This window comes from Equus przewalskii, chromosome 29, assembly GCF_037783145.1.
Source record: "Equus przewalskii isolate Varuska chromosome 29, EquPr2, whole genome shotgun sequence".
Classification (NCBI taxonomy): domain Eukaryota; kingdom Metazoa; phylum Chordata; class Mammalia; order Perissodactyla; family Equidae; genus Equus; species Equus przewalskii.
In genome coordinates, this window is record NC_091859.1 from 27929423 (window position 1) to 27948146 (window position 18724).

General features: G+C 44.3%; 1 protein-coding gene across 1 annotated transcript in view; it reads right to left on the reverse strand.

The window, feature by feature from the left end:
* Positions 1–18724, reverse strand: part of NT5DC3 (5'-nucleotidase domain containing 3) — a 93107-nt gene that overhangs the window by 74159 nt on the left and 224 nt on the right. The gene's annotated exons all lie outside the window — the stretch shown is intronic.

The window sequence follows — 18724 nt, forward strand, 5'->3', positions numbered from 1 at the left end:
AGTCAACTAAAGGTTACTGTTTTCAATAGGTTGAACTACAACTCCTGTAGTTTCTTTCAATGTTGTTATCCTGGAGCAGAGCCATCACTTCTGTTGGATACCCCGGGCCATTGTGTAAATACCCAGAAAGAAACTGTGTATCTACTCCTCACCCTTCCTGCCTTGATGGAGCATTTAAGTCCAGCCAGCACCATTTCTGATGCTTTGAGATACAAAGAATCAATGACAAGGCCCCTGCCCGCCCCCCCCCCCCCCCCCCCCCCCCCCCGGAGTTCACAGCCTGTTTGAGAGGTCAAAATACTCACATTGGAAAAAAATAGAAAACAAGCGTCAAAAAAGGATCCCTTGAGGGGTCAGCCCGGTGGCATAGTGGTGAAGTTCCCACACTCCTCTTCGACAGCCCAGGGTTTGCAGGTTCGGATCCCGGGCAGGGACCTAGCACTTCTCGTCAAGCCACACTGTGGTGGCATCCCACATCAAATAGAGGAAGATTGGCACAGATGTTAGCTCAGCAACAATCTTTCTCAAGCAAAAAGAGGAGTAATTGGCAACAGATGTTAGCTCAGGGCCAATCTTAATCACACACACACACACACAAGGATCCTTTGAGCCTCTTCATGACTCTGGAATATTATTTTGGCATATTGTGTCAGAAATCTCTTGTGATGACTATGCTAGAGGAAAAATGAGTCTAGGTTCCCAACACTCCCCGTGCTTTGCAAAAACCTTGCACTGGCTTTCAATTGTTCTTATGGTAACATCTGCAGGGGAGGAAGAACTATTCCTCTACCCTCTAGGTTCCTCTGGCTGGTCTACAAATTAAACTCACATGACACAGAATAACAGGAGAAAATCAAACAAAGCTTTGTAACATGTATATATGGGAGAAACCCAGGAAAACTGAGTAACTTGCCAAAAGGACAGAAGCTACCACTTTACATGCCATCTTCAGCTAAGGACAAAGGAGGATGTTGAGGGTAGTGATTTGGGACTTCAAAGGGGAGGAAGGCAATTCACATGGAGATGGAAAAGGAAACATTTAGTAAACAAATGCTTGTTGGGCCATCTAACCTTGATAAAAATGGGTGTCACCAGGTGCCTTCCTGTCTACCACACCTAGTTCATATTATACTGTAGTTAGCATGGTGATAGCTCCTTCCTGGGACAGGCCTTCTGTCTTAAATTCTTTTAGGCTGTTAGGGGAAAGGTCAGAGTTTCTTTCTGAGTCTTCTGTCCTTAAAATAATCAAGCCAAAGAGACACATTTTGGGGTGGCCAATTCTGATCTTTCACACATCCCAAATCCTTGACCAGTCCTAGGGGCATGTGACCAGCCCTGACACCTCTCTGACATCCTCTTTGTGCAGCTTCTCCCCCAAGTTGATCTCTGCATTCCAGCCACACTGGCCTTTTTAGCTCCTTCCCACTTTGCAAATTCTGTTCCTGCTGCCCAGATGACTCTTCCTCCCTCGCCCACCACTTTGCTTAGCAAGCAACCTCTCATCCTTCAGATGCAGTTTCAGTATCACTTTCTAAGAAGCATCCCCAACATATCTCCCTCCACTCAACACATTAATGTCCCCATTAGTCCTTGTATTTTGCCGTGATAGAACTTTCCACAGTTGTAGTTAAGCCATTGTGTATTTAGTTCTCTAACGACAATCTCCATAGTAGAACTTTTCACAATCGCAGTTAAACAGCTTTGTATTTAGTTGTCTGACAGCCATCTGCCTCAACGTGAGCTCATGAAGGCAGCATTGGTCTCTATCTTCCTGTTCACTGCTGGATCCCCAGGAACTCAAACAGAGATTGTCACCTGACCAAGATTCTCTCATTGACCAAACTCTACTCAGGCTCTCTGAGCTCTTTTTCAACTAGGCGCCACTTTCGGGCTCCCATGTTCGTCTCTTCATAGTCCCACTTTAGCAAGAATCCTGCTAAGTCAGTTCAGCCATCCTCAGTATCTGATCACTCTCGGTATCTAGCCAATCCCCCAGGCAATGTCTGATCACCCTGGTCTGCCTTCAGCAAGATGCCTGCTAGGCCAGTGTAGCCAGAATCCCCCCTTACCTCTGATGTTGCCTCTTGGTAATTTTCCATCCACTGACCCCTGCCCTTCTCCTTGGCTATAAATTCCCACTTGCCTATGCTGTATTCAGAATTGAGCCTTGTTCTGTACTGAGGTCTCTTTTCCTCTAGTTATAGTCTTAAATAAAATCTGTTCTGGGGCCTGCCTGGTGGCGCAGTGGTTAAGTTTGCGCATTCCTCTTTGGGGGCCCGGGGTTCACTGGTTCCAATCCCAGATGCGGACATGGCACCACTTGGCAAGCCATGATGTGGTAGGCGTCCCACATAGAAAGTAGAGGAAGATGGACACAGATGTTAGCTCAGGGCCAGTCTTCCTCAGTGAAAGGAGGAGGATTGGCAGCAGATGTTAGCTCAGGGCTAATCTTCCTCAAAAAGAAAAAAAACCCCTGTTTTTGCTGCTTTAAGGTGCAGTAAACATTTGATGAGTGAATTACGATAACACAAGTAATTAACACTAAAACACCCTTAACAATCAATTGCCTTTCTGAAGCGAAAGACAGAGGCAGTATGGTCTTTAAAGAGGACTGCTTTGACGCCTCCTGTTCGGTCACACTTTTACTAGAGAGGGCCTGAGACTTCTTTCAAAACGACTAAAGGTAAAGAGTCTCAAGTGTATGTGGCTCTGAATTACTTCCTATTTTCTGGAGTCCACTCAGGCACATTTACATTTACATAGAAATTTTCCATGAAAAGTAGGCAAAGGGACTCAGGATACGCCACCCCGAAATATGCCACATCGACGTAAGAATTATTTTGAGCTGAAATTATTTCGAGTTCCTGAAATCTCTTATGTACCTAAAAGCAGAGCCTCCCAAAGGACCCAAGCGTCATAGACGCCCTCCCCGGGTGCCACTCAGATCTTTTCTTCCGGGAGACAAGAAGCCAGCACCACACCCAGACAGACGCTGTCACAAACTACACATCAGCTATTCATTTTTTTCCCAGCAGGCACTTGCTTTTCCATCAGTGCCCTTCCTCCAACATTCCCCTGCTAAGTTAGGCATACAGACTCCAAGCTCTCACCTCCAATTGGAGTTACTCATCGCTGAATGCACCCATGTGTAAGCGTGATGCACATGCTAATAAACTCCCATTTGTTCTTGTCTTGTTAATCTGTCTTTTGTCAGTCTAATTTTACAGGGCCCCAGTGGGAGAACCTAGAAAGGTATAGGGAAAAAAATTTTTTTTCTCCCCAACAGTTTTGGTGACAAAGAGGGGGTTCCGCTGACTGGGGACACCTTGCTTGGTCCAGAAGCTACAGTTAAGAGATCCTGGGCCTCTGCAAAAGCCAAGAAGGTAAAACGTCTTGCCAAAGTCAGCCTCCCAGGTTTCTGTCTACAGGGTCCACTGGAATGGGGGTGATAAAATCTCTTTGTCTTTCAGTTTAATTTCCAGGCCCACCTAGGGACTCTAAGAGGGTTGAGGAAAAGTTTTCTTTCCTCTATAGAGGAAAACTAAAAACATTCCTTGCCTATTGAAGAACTGATTCAAAGGTCTCATAAAGCATCCACCTCCCTCCCAACGCTCTCATCCTCCTGTGCTGACGATACTGATCAACTCTCACCACCACGGATTAAAACAAAATACGAGAATCCCACAGCAACAATTGAACCATCTACAATCTTCCTGTGGCCCAGAAGTCGGCCTTGTGTTAAATGAATCAACTTCAATCAACAGCAGGAAAAAAAAAAAGGGGGGCTGGCCCCATGGCCGAGCGGTTAAGTTCACGCACTCCACTTCAGCAGCCCAGGGTTTTGCGGGTTCAGATCCTGGGTGCGGACATGGCACCGCTCGTCAAGCCACGCTGAGGCAGCATCCCACATGCCACAACTAGAAGGATCCACAACTAAAAATACACAACTATGTACCGGGGGCTTTGGGGAGAAAAAGGAAAAATAAAATCTTAAAAAAAAAAACAACAGCAGGAGATAAAAACAATAAAATTAGTGGCAAGAAGTGGTTCCTTACAGAAAAATACTTGATCATAACCACATTGAAAATTGACTGCAAAATTGAAATGTATTGTAAAGACTTATTTAAGCAGTCACAAAAACACCACAATTGTTATTATAGATGCCTTCTTATATGGAAGCAAATGAATATATCATACTTCCATCACAGACCAGACACCAAAATGGGTAACAGAATTTTATAAGAAGCAACTAGATTAGATACACCAGTTCCTTTTCCACAAGTTTTCTCTAGATTTGCATCTGCGTTTTCTGTTTGTAAACAAAATCCTTTAAGCGCTCAGCCTGGAAAACTTTACGGAAAAAAAGTACACACACACATGCTCCTAAACCTATAGACTGAAAATATTCTTTCCCTGCAGATATGAAATATTTTAAGCCTTTTTCCTCCTCAGCAAATGACTAAGCTAAAAGCAATCATGATTTTCTGTAAAATGGATAACAAACACACACTCTGGGACAGTGGTTGGTGTAGGTCAGCATTTCTCAGCCTCGGCACTGTTGACATTTGGGGCTGGCTAATTTTGGGTTGTGAGGGGCCACCCTGGGCATTGTGTTTAGCAGCCTCCCAGGCCTCTACCCAGAAATGACAGTAGCTCTCGCCACCCCCAGTCGTGACAACAAAAAATTTCTCCAGACTTTTGTCCTGGGGGCCAAAATCACCCCAGTGAAAATACCTCGTTTAGGTTGAAGTACAGATTGTGTACTTGTAGCAGTGAGATCTCAGGGGCCCTGACAGTGCTGCAAAGTTTTTCTAAGGCCAGCCCTGGTGGCCTAGTGGTTAAGTTTGATGCACTTTGCTTGGTGGCCCAGGTTCAGACCTAAACCACTCTGTTAGTGGCCATGCTGTGCTAATAGCCCACATGCTAAAAAATAGAGGAAGATTGGCATGGATGTTAGCTCAGGGCAAATCTTCCTCAGCAAAAAAAAGAAAAAATTCTAGTTGTGGCACTTATAGAAAATTAGATGTTTTGTATAAACACCTGGAAGAAATAAACAACATGCCCAAGGGTGGAGATGGCCAGGCTGGGGGCTCCACCTCTGCCAAGATGCACAAGGGCTGAGAGGTCTCTATCTGGCACACCAGTAACCCACTCCTTGGAGGCACAAAGGCTGAGAAGCTCTGCCCTGTGGGACTCACGCCCCTGCCTATCCCCACCCCATCCCCATCCCCACCCTCTAGCTGTGACCCATCTCCAGCTTACCATCCAAGCATGATTTGCAGCCTCCAATTCAACTCTCCCTTCTCCTCGATTCCCGAGTGTGGCAGCAACACTCCAGGCAAATGACAGAATCTATGAGTGGCTACTATTTGCAGAGCAAGCTAAGGGGCTACTGGGCCAAATAAGCGCTGAGACAGTAAAGGATACGGTCCAGCCACGCTGATCCCCAGCAATAGCAGAGCCTGGAGAGCAGGACCCTTCTCTCTTGGGGCCTTTGAGGAGTTCTTCAACAGTGACCCTGGGAGATGGCCCTTAAAATGTAAATAAACTCCGCCTAACGGAGCTGGTACCAGTGAAGAAGAAACACAACGTTCACTGCAAACCACAGGAAAAAACATCAACATTTGGTGGGAAAACTTCAGTGAAAGACTCGGAACTCCTCCCATGAAGGGGAGCAAGACAGTAATAAGAGAAGCAACAAGAAGCAAGAGGATGGAATGGACCCAACTCAACCCCTCCAATTAAGATAGAAGGCCAAATTTTTAACTTTTATTTCATTTTAAGTGTTTAATTTGTATCTTTAATCAGAAAGTGCCTTCACATCACTGGGCCAGGTCCGAGGAACTGAGCGCTGAGTTCTGTGACTAAAATCAAGGGAGGGCCCACATGAAAGGCCGTCTTATTTCTGGTCACGTGTTCCTTTGGTGTTGCAGGTGAAAGTATGAAAAGTCTACTCCCACAGAAACAGTGTCTTAAAACAGAATTTGAAGAAAGGAGGGAACCTCCACGGACAAGAGAACGACGTGGTTGGGCATGGTGCTCAGCCCACAGAAAAATGAGCAACAGGGTGGAAAAGACTTCTAAAACGAATCTTCCTCTTATGGGCTGAACGGTTGTGGCCCCTCCAAACTTCAGGTGTTGAAATCCTAACCCCCGATGTGATGGTCTTAGGAGGTGGGGCCTTTGGGAGGTGATCAGGTCATGAGGGTGGAACCCTCATCGAGCCCTTATGAAAGAGACCTCAGGGAACTCCCTGGCCCCTTCTGCCATGTAAGGACCCAGCGAGAAGATGACCATCTGTGAACCAGGAAACAAGTCCTCGCCAGGAAGCGGACCTAACCAGACACCAAATCTGCTGGCCCCTTGATCATAGACTCCCCAGCCTCCAGAACCGTGAGAAATCAATTTCTGCTGTTTAGACCACCCAGTCTATGGTACTCTGTTATGGCAGCCTGGACAGACTTAGACGTGCTCCTAATGCGAGAAGGTAAATAAGCAGCAGAAAAAGTTGAAAGTATGTGGACCAGGAGTTGCTTGCTTCAAAAAAATAAAGACATTTTTTAAATAAGCAAAGGATGCAGGCAAAACAAAGGGAGAAAGTCACCTGCCTCTAATAGAAACAGATCAGAGCAATTACCTAACTTACACAAGGTAGCGCCCAGGCTGATGCTCAGCTGCTTCCTGACAAGCAAACAGTGGGCCAGAGTGCCTGATTGTCCTTTATTTTTACCACCTGATTATAATATTCAATTCCTCGCTTCCTTTGGAATCTAGAAAAGAGAGATTTAAAGTTTTGCATCGAAGAAGCATTGCATTCATTCATTCAACAAACGTTCACCGAATGCTGGCGCCAGGGCTGATGCAAAGATGAGTAAGACTAATCCTGGCCTTCAGAGACTTTCCCAAGGGAAGAGGAGAGACTGGAGAGTGAAACAGAGGACTGACCATTCATGAAGGGTGTTGAGTACAAACGTAAGGGTTTGGGGCTTCAACATTGAAGAGTTTTCATTAAGAGAACGATGTGATCCGATTTGCATTTTAGAAAAGTCACCCGGGCAGAAGCGTGAAGGATGATCTGAGGCAGGTGAGGCTATAGGTGGGGAGAGAAGTTAGTCCAGAGGAAGAACGACGAGGGTCTGAGCTAATGCAGTGGCCATGGATGGGAAAGGAGACGGCAGAGTCTTGGCGTCACAGTGAATGTGACGGTGCTGGTGCTGGGAACGTTGGGGACAGCTTCACTTACAGTAGAAGGACGTGGTCAGGAGCCTGAGCTCTAAAGTCAGGCAGGCCCAGTAGTGGTCACAGGGGTTAGGCACAGAGGCTCTGCACTCAGACACCCTGGGTACCAATTCTGGCTCTATCACTTAAAAACTAGGCAAGCATCTTAATCTCGTAAACCTCAGTTCTCTTGTGTTCAATATGAGCATAACAGACTTGTTGTGAGGATTAAATGAGAAAATCCGTGTAATGTGCTTGGCACAGTGACTGATCATAAATGTCATTAAGATGATGCCACGGGGTCTGCCTTGGGTGAGATGGGAGAAGAAGCATTTTGTGAGGGAGAGGGTGTGGATGTGTTCAGTCTTGAGAATGTTGACTCCGAAATGCCCAAATACTTTGGAAGACTCGGATGGAGACATCCAATGGGCAGATGGATACACATACCTGCAGCTGATGCTAGAGGTCTGAGAAGGAGATGGAGAAAAGAGAAGCCATCATCTTATGGAACGATGGCTGGAGACCTCGGCACAGTTGAGGGTGAGGGGTTAAGACCGAGACAAGCATGGAGTCCAAGCACTGAAGCCAAGAGAATACCACTATTTCCACAAGAGTCAGGGAGAGAAAGAGGAAACCCATGAAAGAAAGCATAACCAGAGAAGATATCCACAGCGGAGGGCATCTCAGAAACCAGGAGAGTACTGTTTCAGGAAGGGAGCCATCAATACTGTCAAATACTTGAGCAGGAGAGGGCCAACGAGACTAAAACGTGCAAAGGGGCACATTTAGGATGCTCCTGATGACTTTCATAGGAGTGGACAAAATGCAGTTGGGTGCAGGTAGAAGTCAAATGACAGTAAATGGGAAGTGAGGAAGTAAAGAAACTTGACCGTGAAGAGGACACTGATGAAAGGGCAGCTGCTGATGAATGGATACAAAGTTGAGAAAGAGCAGATGACATTTATTTTACTGTGAAGTTACCACTGTCCCTCTTAAGACAGTTTACTCATTCTTCTCTGTCCTGTTTTTTTTAACTTTTCACTTTAACTTCATTTATCCAGCCCTACCCACCCCATTCTACAAGGCCCTCAGGATCCCACGGATCATTCCTGTAGGGCATGAGAGCTGACTCTGGCTACCAAGACAAAGGATCTACACATGGTTGAGAGGTGAGTCAAGGCGCACAGCAAAATATCTCCTGGGCTTAAGCAATGTTAGGAAAGATGTGGTCACCTAAGGGCAACCTTCACAAGGAAAAAGTCTTCTCCATTGTTTCAGAAGGTTGACCATTGACAAGGAGGCCTGGGAAGAAGGCATCCATGTATGGTCAGGTGCCTGTAATTCACACCCTCCTGCTCTAGATCTGGGGTGGGGCAGCCAGGCGGTAGAGATGACTCAGTCAGTATGCTCTGTGTTTAGATTCTTCTTTTGCAAGGCAATGGTTCCCTGTCAAGCTTTTGGCTTCTCTAAAGAAAGTCCTAGGCTCTTGCTCACAATGCCGGTCTTAAGAGGAACAAAAGGAGGCTTATGTGGCATCAAGTGTCTCAAAAATTACCTGCTGGGAGAAAAATAATAATACTAAGAACTCAATTTATTGAACTCTTTTAGTGTGTGCCAGAAATTCTGCTAAACACTTTACAAATAGGATCTCTTTTACCAAGGAGGAAATGAATGAGATACCAACATGTTAACCATGGGCCCAAGCTCTCACTAAGTGGCAGAAACAAAGCTAGAACCCTGGCAATCAGACCCCAGAGCCCACCATCTCACCACGACCATATAGCACTGGGAATTTTACCCTTGGATAATCTTTTATTTGGGCTACTCTTTTAAAGGCAAATACTCTTAGAAAGGTTAATACTGACTTGCACTTAAGTGTTAGAGATCACCAACATCACATCCTTCCTGGAGCAAAAGCTGGAAGAGGTCATCTTCTCAGTTAAGACGTCATCTTCTCGGTGAGAGGGGAAAGGAAAATTATCCCAAGGAGAGAGGAAAACTCAAAGTGAAAGGCAAGACAGGGAACAGGGAGGGGAGCCACAAAAGCACAACTTCACAATTTAACCTAGAGCGTCCTTGGCCGTTCAGTCAGCCAAATGCGCTGCAAAAGAGTGTAAGCCAGGCCAAAGGAGGGGCAGGTGTATATGTCTCTCTGTGGACTCACAAAGAACCTTCACTCACACCAACCTGTCGAGAGATGTGGTCGGACCTGGCAGATGCTAACACTGATCAGCTTCGGAGGGTAATCCCTACAACCCTCTTTGAAACACAGATGCTGAGAGAGTCTCTCCTTGACCAAACTTTGGTCAGCCTCTTCTGAGCAATGTTTCAACTAGGCCTCAAATTTGGACTTCTCTGTTCATCTCTGCATTGTCCAACTTTAGCAAGAATCTCGCCAAGTCAGTGTTAACTGGAATCCCCCACCCTTGATATCTGATCACCTCAATATCTGATCGAGCTCCTCATGCACCACCATCTCCCAGGCAGTGTCTGATCACCCTGGTCTGCCTTCAGCAAGAATCCTGTTGGGTCCATTTAGCCAATATCCCGCCCCCCACTCCCCACCCCATCTTACCCCTCATGTTTCCTCTTAGTCATTTTCCATCCACTAACTTCCCCCTTTTCCTTGTTATATTCAGAATTGAGCCCAATCTCTCTCTCCCCAGCTGCAAAAATCCAGGGCAGTGGTCCCTACACTACCACAAAGGCCTGAATAAAGTCCACTTGCCTTTCTTTAGCAAGGGTCACGAATAATTTTTCTTAACAGCTTTAACAATGCCTTATGTGAGGAGCTGAGGAAAGCCCCACACATCACAAGAGAACAAGAGGACTTGCTGAGAGAGGAGAGGTAGCAGGAAGGCATGGCCCGAGACATTGCAGGCTCTGGCTGAGGTCTTACAGAAGACAGACCAGTGGGGTGTGGAACCGGAGACACACACAGTACAGGGGCCCTGAAGTAAATACCCCTTCCTCACAAGGCCTGTGAGTGATGCTGGGAAACACTCACAATAACATCATCCTCCTTTGCATTTTCCTACCTGCCAAAACCTCGACACAGTTTGTGGGCTAAGAGCTCCCTTTGAATATATTACAGTCAAGGTCCTGACAAACAGATTGGAACAGAATTCTCAGGCACGGTGAGACACTCAGGGTGCTGAACAAGGCTGGAGCCAAAGAAGTAAGACACAGTGATGGGTGGCCCCAGACCTCCCTGCCACTGGTGTTTTTTGGCAAAGGAGCCACACTACTTGAAATAGTTCATAAAAACTTTTCACTATCTTTTAGTGTAAAAAACAGTAAATCTGCTAAAAATTCCATATTTTCTCCAAACTGGATGTTCTTCTCATCAAAACTTCTCCTGATACTTAAACATTCTTGAAAATTTTTTTTTTGGAAGACTGGCCCTGAGCTAACATCTGTGCCCATCTTCCTCTACTTTATATGTAGGATGTCTGCCACAGCATGGCTTGATAAGCGGTGCTAGGTCTGCACCCAGGATTCGAACCAGTGAACCCCAGACCGCCAAAGTGGTGTGTGCAAACTTGACCACTATGCCACTGGGCCAGCCCTGTTCTTGAAATTTTATTTTGGCAAGACAAGTATTTCCAGCAGCTAATCTGAAAATAAAACACAAGTGTGTTATTTACTGGGCATGGTAAATATTGGCTACCTTCATTGTGCTATCAAAAACAGTTCTCATAAACATCCTTTATTTTATGTAAAAATCTATCCTGGAAGATACCAAACAGAAGAGCTGTTTATAACATGAGAGAGTTATAACCTTCAAAGTGATTTATAAGAAAATGTGTGGACATCTCTATAAAGACACTAGAGCACAGATCTCAAGCTCAGCACCACTGACCTTTGGGCTGGATAATTCTTGGTTGCAGGGACATGTCCTGTGCATTGTAGAATGTTTAGCAGCATCCCTGGCCTCTACCAGTAGCAATGCCTCCAGTCGTGACAACTAAAGATGTCTCCAGACATTGCCAAATGTCCTCTGGGGGGAAAAATCACCCCTGGTTGAGAAACACTGAACCAGAGGATGAAAATGCTAAAGTTCAGCCTTTCTTAACCCAATCAGGTGGGAGGTGGATTAATGAGTGTGGGTTAAGTATATTAAGCATAACAGTAATAGCTAGTACAGAAAAAAAATTTTTTCAAGAAAAAATATATTTCACATCAGAACAACTTTGTTGTATTTCATGGTAGCCTGATCACAAGGGTTGATGTCCAATAAGCCAGAAATTCCAGAAGCACACTCCAAAGTGTGATTTTCTTTTAAGTACTCCTCAGATGCTGACTCTGCTAGGTTGTTCAGCACTCTGCCTACAGGGAACAAACATTGGCAAAGAAGATGATGCTTCAGGATATTTTTTCCACAAAAGACTTAATATATCAATAGGCAGAGCATTTAATATCATTTATTCATCACTGCCAATAGCCAGGTTTTTCTTAATAAATCAATTACTAACCTACATTGCAAAGGGCTTGGTTTTCACACAACAAATTTGTGTGTGCACAGCAGTTATAGGGCCAAAGAGCTAACACAATAGATCGAAACAGAATTCTGAGTCTGTTTTGCAAATGAATGGGTCAGACATAGAGTGAGAATGTGAATGTAGTGGAACCAGTTGTCACCGTGGTAACTGAGTCCTATAGAAGGCAACCAGTACAGTCTTACAATAAGAAACAATAAAATGGTACAGGCTTACAATAACAAGCACATGAATAAGCCCCAAAAACCAATTAATAAATAATAGGCTGTACCTAGACACACATCACCTTGGGAATGTACCCCCTGCAATATTTTGCTCCTTTATTGAGAATTAAATATTCTAACAATATAGGCTCTTAAAAAGTAGATAGTGTTTTCTAAGAAATGATGAAGGGAGCCCTCCTATCTGAAACAAAAAGGCAAATGTTTAGAAAGCTTTGAGCAAGGAGATAAATAGACAGACAAAGTCAGAACATGGCAGCTTTCTATAAGAATATGTTAGCAAACACTTAATTATAACATAAAAGATAAAGGAAATGAAAGCATCAAAAATAAACACTTCAATTTAGTCACAAACTCACAACACAAAAAGGAATAATTTGTGAAAATGATAACTCAAAAGAGGAAGAAGAAAGGGATAGAACCTGCCTAGGTCAATGGAGAAAATAGGCTATCAGAAAATGAACTATCTTATCCATGAGAGCTTTTAAACAAACCTCATAGTAACCACTAAACAAAAAATTAGAGCAGAGACACTAATCACAAATAAAGAGAAAACCACCAAACTGAAATGGCAGTCAGAGATACAAGGGAAAAGAAACAATGGAAATATAGAACAACTGGAAAACAAGAGATAAAATGGCAGGATTAAATCCTCATATATCAATAATCTAAATATAAACGAATTGAATTCTCCAATCAATAGACAAAGAGTGGCTGGATGGAATAAAAAACAAGAACCACCAATATGCTGCCTCCAGGAAACACATTTCAGCTCTAAAGACAAACACAGGCTCAGAGTAAAGGAATGGATGATACACTGAGCAAATGGAAAGCAAAAGAAAGTGAGTGTAGCCATACTTATACCAGACAAAGCAGACTTCAAGATAAAAAAGATAATAAGAGACAAAGAGGGGCAGTAATAATGATAAAAGGAACATTCCACCAAGACAACATAACACTTATTAATATATATGCACCTGACACAGGAGCACCAAAGTATATAAAGCAACTATTAACATCCCTAAAGGGAGAAATTGACAGCAACAGAATAATAGTAGGAGACATCAACAGTCCACTTACCTCAATGGCTAGATCATCCAGACAGAAAGTCAACATGGAAACAGTGGCCTTAAATGAAACCGTAGACCAGGTGGACTTAATAGATATATATAGAACAGTCCATCCCCAAACAACAGAATACACATACTTCTCAAGTGCACATAGAACATTCTCAAACATAGACCACATGTTGGGAAACAAGGCAGGCCTCAATAAATTTAAGAAGACTGAAATCATATCAAGCATCTTTTCTGACCATAATACTATGAAACTAGACATCAAATCAACTGTAAGAAAAATACTGGGAAAGTCACAAATATGTGGAGACTAAACAACATGCTAGTGAACAACCATTGGATCAATGGAGAAATCAAAGGAGAAATCAAAAAATACCTGGAGATAAATGAAAATGAAAACACAACATACTGACTCTTATGTGATGTATCAAAAGCAGTACTAAGAGGGAAATTTATAGCAATACAAGCCTACCTCAACAAACAAGAAAATTCTCAAATAAGTAATCCTAAAGTACACCTATCAGAACTAGAAAAAGAAGAACAAAGAAAGGCCAAAGTCAACAGGAGGGAAATAATATAAATTAATTTATTGATAAATGAAATAGAGACTAAACAATAGAAAGGATCAATGAAACTAAGAGCTGGTTCTTTGAGAAGATAAACAAAATTGACAAAGCCTTAGCCAGACTCACTAAGAAAAACAGAGACAAGTCTCAAATAAATAAAATTAGAAATGAAAAAGGAGAAATTACAACAGATACCACAGAAACACAAAGGATTATAAAAGGATACTATGATGTATGGTGAAGGATAAAAACTAGAGTATTGGGGGTGAACAAGATGCAGTCTATACAGAAACTGATATATAATAATGTACACCTGAAATTACACAATGTCATAAATCAATATGACCTCAATAAAATAATTTTTAAAATTAAAAAAAAAGCTTTTAAAAAGAGATGGTGAGCATACAGTGCCTTACACGCAGTGAGCGTTGGCCAAACGAGGACCATGACCATAAGAGTGGATTACCATGAGAATCTCAAGAGGGTAAGTACTCACTCAAGGTGACCTCTGATTTATGGCCGTGGCGGTAGATTGTAGAAGCAGCTGCAATTCTCCACGCCAACCTGCACCCAACTCCCTTTGCAATGCCACTCATCCCCTCCTCCCACTGAGAAGTGAAGTCTCTCTGTCCACTCTTGAATGAAGCCTCCTGTGACCTGCTTTGACCAATTGAATGCAGCGGAAGTGGGGGTGGTGCCATTTCTGAACCCGGGCCTAGCCTCCTGTTCTTCCCCTGGGAATCCTCTGAACAAGCCCAGGCTATCCTCCTAGAGGATGAGGAACACGTGGCCAAGCCACCCCTGACACCCCAGCCAGACAACCACCAGACATCTAAGTGAGGCTATCTTAGAACAGGCAGCCCCATCAGCCCTGCCAGCTGATCTCAGGCTCTTGTGGGAGCCCAGCCCAAACCGACTGAGCCTACCCTGGACCAGTGGACTCCCTCAGCCGACCCAGGGACCCGTGGGTGATAAAAATGGCTGTCGTTTTAAGCTGCTGAGTATGGGGTGGTTTGTATGCAACAAAAGCCATTTAAATATGACATAAGTCTAGGGTCTTTTAGTTTACTCTGACTGTAAACCAGTGGGTCAAAAATGCTTAATATCTTAATTCACTGAACATTCTTTGTCTCTGCTCTATCGGTGGCGCCACAGCAGCTTGAAGCATCACATACTGGAGGATGAAATAGCAGCCGCCACTAACGAGTACTTCACTACGCGCCAGCCACTGTCCTGGGTGCTCTGCAGCCTCGTAGGGGCACGTTAGTCTCACAACAATGCGCACTGTAGATATCATTTTTATCCCTCCATTACAAATATGAAAACTGTGACCCAGAGAGGTTGTCATGCATCTAAAGGCACAGAACTAGTAAGCGGAGAGGTGGATTTGAACCCAGAAAGCCTAGCATCAGAGTTAAGCTCTGAACGGCCCCTCTTATGCTGGCAGCCTCCTTTTCTGAGGCACGTCATGACGGCCTTTGACTGAAAGGGTCATCTGTGAGGCGAGGAGAGCATATGGTCAACCCTCACACGCCCACCAGCCCGCCAAAACAAACAAACCAACCAAGCATTTCTTCCTGGACTAGAATAGCTCAGGAGTCTGACTCTGAGACCTAAGAGGTTACGCTGTCTGCGCGTGTCCGCCACACCTTTTTGCTTCACTGAGTCCTGGCTGGGTGAAAACTCCATCAGGTTCGACCATGCTTTCTGGAAATACTGGAACCCTTCCTGACGCATCCCTATTTCAAGATAGAGTTCTCCAAGAGCACTCTGTCCCTTGAGAAGCACTTCTGTCATGGACGGACTCTGAACCCACTCCTGAGGGAACTGAGCATCAGATCAGGCCCAGCCTCCAGACACCCTCCCAAGAAAGGCTCATATCACAGCAAACTTGCAAAAGATGGCACACTTCCTATCACTTCCCAGGGAATCCTAAATATTTATAAAACGATGGTGATAGTGAAACATTTATTGGGAGACACTAAAAACTAAAAATAAACTTTGGAAAATGTTTTTCACAGGTTGTTTGTTAACGGCAATGAGAATTTTTGAAGATAAGAATAACATGACAATGTCTTGCATACGTTAGCGGTCCTGGAGGAGGTATTATATAGAATTAAAATGAACATCTAAAAACACTGCCTACACGGCCCTCGAATTCAGGTGTGACCAGAGATCTGCTCACTTTACATTCAACACATTTTTGCTTAGAGATTTGGATTTAAGTTCTCTTTACTGGTTTAGCATATTTATTTCAGAGGTACTTAAACTTCACTATCTTAAATCACTCCTCTTTCAAAACGTTATCAACAGAGAAGAATACTCCAGTTGGTTATAATCTTTTAAATGTCCAGTGCAAGAAAAGAGCGTTAGTGATGACTTATCTTTCTATTAATATCTCATTTCAGAAAACTCAACGGTAACAATAATATATGTGAATATATTTGATAACTAATAAGGCCCTATACCAACGGACAGCATTATCATCATCACCAGCTCTGTAATACTTTATGTCATAGCGCAATGTTAGCCCAGAAAAGGATTGACTGAGCCTGGCTCCCTGGTGTGAAGTTAAAGACTTCGAGTCTTTCTGGTCTCCTGGATCTACTGAAAGTGCTCTTCCATATCAAACTGACCTTCTGCAGCTCGACCCAGAGCTTTCCAGTAGGTGTCCTGCAAACTGAGATCTTGATCTCCTCTGTCCTGGAGGCAGCCGGGTGTGGTTTGGAGTCCCTGGCCCCATAGGCAGGCAGTTCTCTCACACGTCCTCCAGGTGTATCTTTAGAAGTGTCTCACTGTCAGCAGCCGTCCCAGATCCCATCCCTGATGCTCGTACTTCACATCCTCCACTTCAAAGATGGTCTCCATGTTGACTTTTTTTTTTTTGCTGGGAAAGATTTGCCCTGAGCTAACATCTGTTGCCAATCTTCCTCTCTCTTTTTTTTCCCCCTCCCCAAAGCCTCAGTACATAGTTGTAAGTCTTTCTAGTTCTTCCATGTGAGCTGCCACCACAGCATGGCTACTGACAGATGGTGGGTGGTGTGGTTCCACACCCAGAGAGCAAACCCACGTTGAACTTTAACCACTAGGCCATCAGGGCTGGCTCTCCATGTTGACTTTACTGAGGTCAAGCCTACCCTGAAAGAATGCCCTCAGATATTGGTTAGGACTACAACTAGCTACTGGTAACAGAAAACCCAAATTAGCAGTGATTTGATTTCTGTCTCATGCAAAAGTCAGGAAGCGAGTGGCCAGGAAATGGAACTGTGGCCATAACATGGGGAGGCATCAAGGACCCCCCTGAGGATTTGAGTCTAGTTGACACACCACAATATCAGAGACTCAGTTTCCTTTTTTTTTTTTAAGGATAAGGTTTTTTTTTAGTGAGGAAGATTGGCCCTGAGCTAACACCTGTTGCCAATCTTCTTCTTCTTTTTCTTTTACTCTCCAAAGCCCCAGTGCATAGTTGTATATCCTAGTTGCAAGTCATGCCAGTTCTTCTATGTGGGATGCTGCCACAGCATGGCTTGATGGGTGGTATGTAGGTCCACACCCAGGATCCAAACCAGTGAACCCTGGGGCGCTGAAGCAGAGTGCATGGACTTAACCACTCAGCCATGGGGCCGGCCCCTCAGGTTCCTTTTATTTCGCTGCTTCACCTTGCCTGATCTCCATTCCCAAGGATACCTGTTGGTCTAAAGTGGCTTGTCCACCTCCAGCCATCATATCCACAGTCTAACCTGCAGGAAAAAGGAAAAAGGAGAAGAAGGGTACCCCCTTCCCCTTATGGAAACTTCTCAGAAGTTATCCCCAGCACTTCCATTTACATCCCATCAGCCAAAACTTAGGCATGTGCTCTCTTTCAGCTTCAAGGAAAGCTGGAAAAAGTAGACTTCTTTCCCAACAGTCATTTTCTGGGCTAAAAATTCAGGAGGGGGCACACTGCTTACTACGAATGAAAGAGGGAATAGATATTGGGAAATTACAGTCTCTGGTATACTGCATATACCTTTTTCTTTTAAATTTCAAATTAGCAGTGTTGTCACCATTTTCTTCCCTCTCGACTATCCCAAAGGAAAGGACGCCCAACATCCTTCTCAAGGACCTTCTCCTTCCCAAGCTCTTGGAGGCCTGTCCTCCTCACAGAGTACCCACCAGCATCTCCAATCTGCCCCTCTCCTGGGCTCATTTCCTGCTCCACACAAACACACATATCCTGGATCAAACCTGACCTGAACCTGACATTTCATCTTTCTCCTTTCACCAACAAACTTCTCAAACAAGAATTGTGAAAGAGGACATGAAGGGAACCATATTAAGATAGAGCTGGAGCAGCCATTTCAGAGGAATTGCCTTGCACGTCTTGTTTTCTTTATCTTCCAAACCACTAACATTCCAAGAAGTCAGTAAAGACAAGAATATCCTGTTTATAAGGACTGAAGAAACTGGACTTTCCTGATAACCAGATCCCTAAGCAATCAATGAAGTACAAGTCTAGCCTTTTGCCTGATGACCAAATCTCAAGCCAATCTATGAAGTATAAACCTAGCCTTACCTCATCTACCACCAACGAACGCTTCTTTAAAGATTTTATTTTTTTTTTTCCTTTTTCTCCCCAAAGCCCCCCGGTACATAGTTGTATATTCTTCGTTGTGGGTCCTTCTAGTTGTGGCATGTGGGACGCTGCCTCAGCGTGGTTTCATGAGCAGTGCCATGTCCACGCCCAGGATTCGAACCAACGAAACACTGGGCCGCCTGCAGCAGAGCGCGCGAACTTAACCACTCCTCCACGGGGCCAGCCCCACGAATGCTTCTTTAATACGACCTACCCCATCTTCCTCCCTTTGTCCCATAAAAATCCTGAGCCCTTCTCCTGTAATCATTCACATGTATGTAGATGTCGCCCCAATCTCTCTCCAGATTTCCAGCCCTACATTTCCCCCAGCTGGCTGGATACTCCACTTGGATATTTTTCCAGAACCGCAAACTCGGCAGTTTAAATGTTTAAAATTCAGCATCTTCCTCTCCACACCCAGCTTCCTTTTTGGATTCCCCACTTCTGCCAACCAGAGTCAAATCCTCAGGGTTTCCTTGATCCCACCCCATGTCACAGCCACTTTTCTAATCGGTCTGAGTGGGCCAGA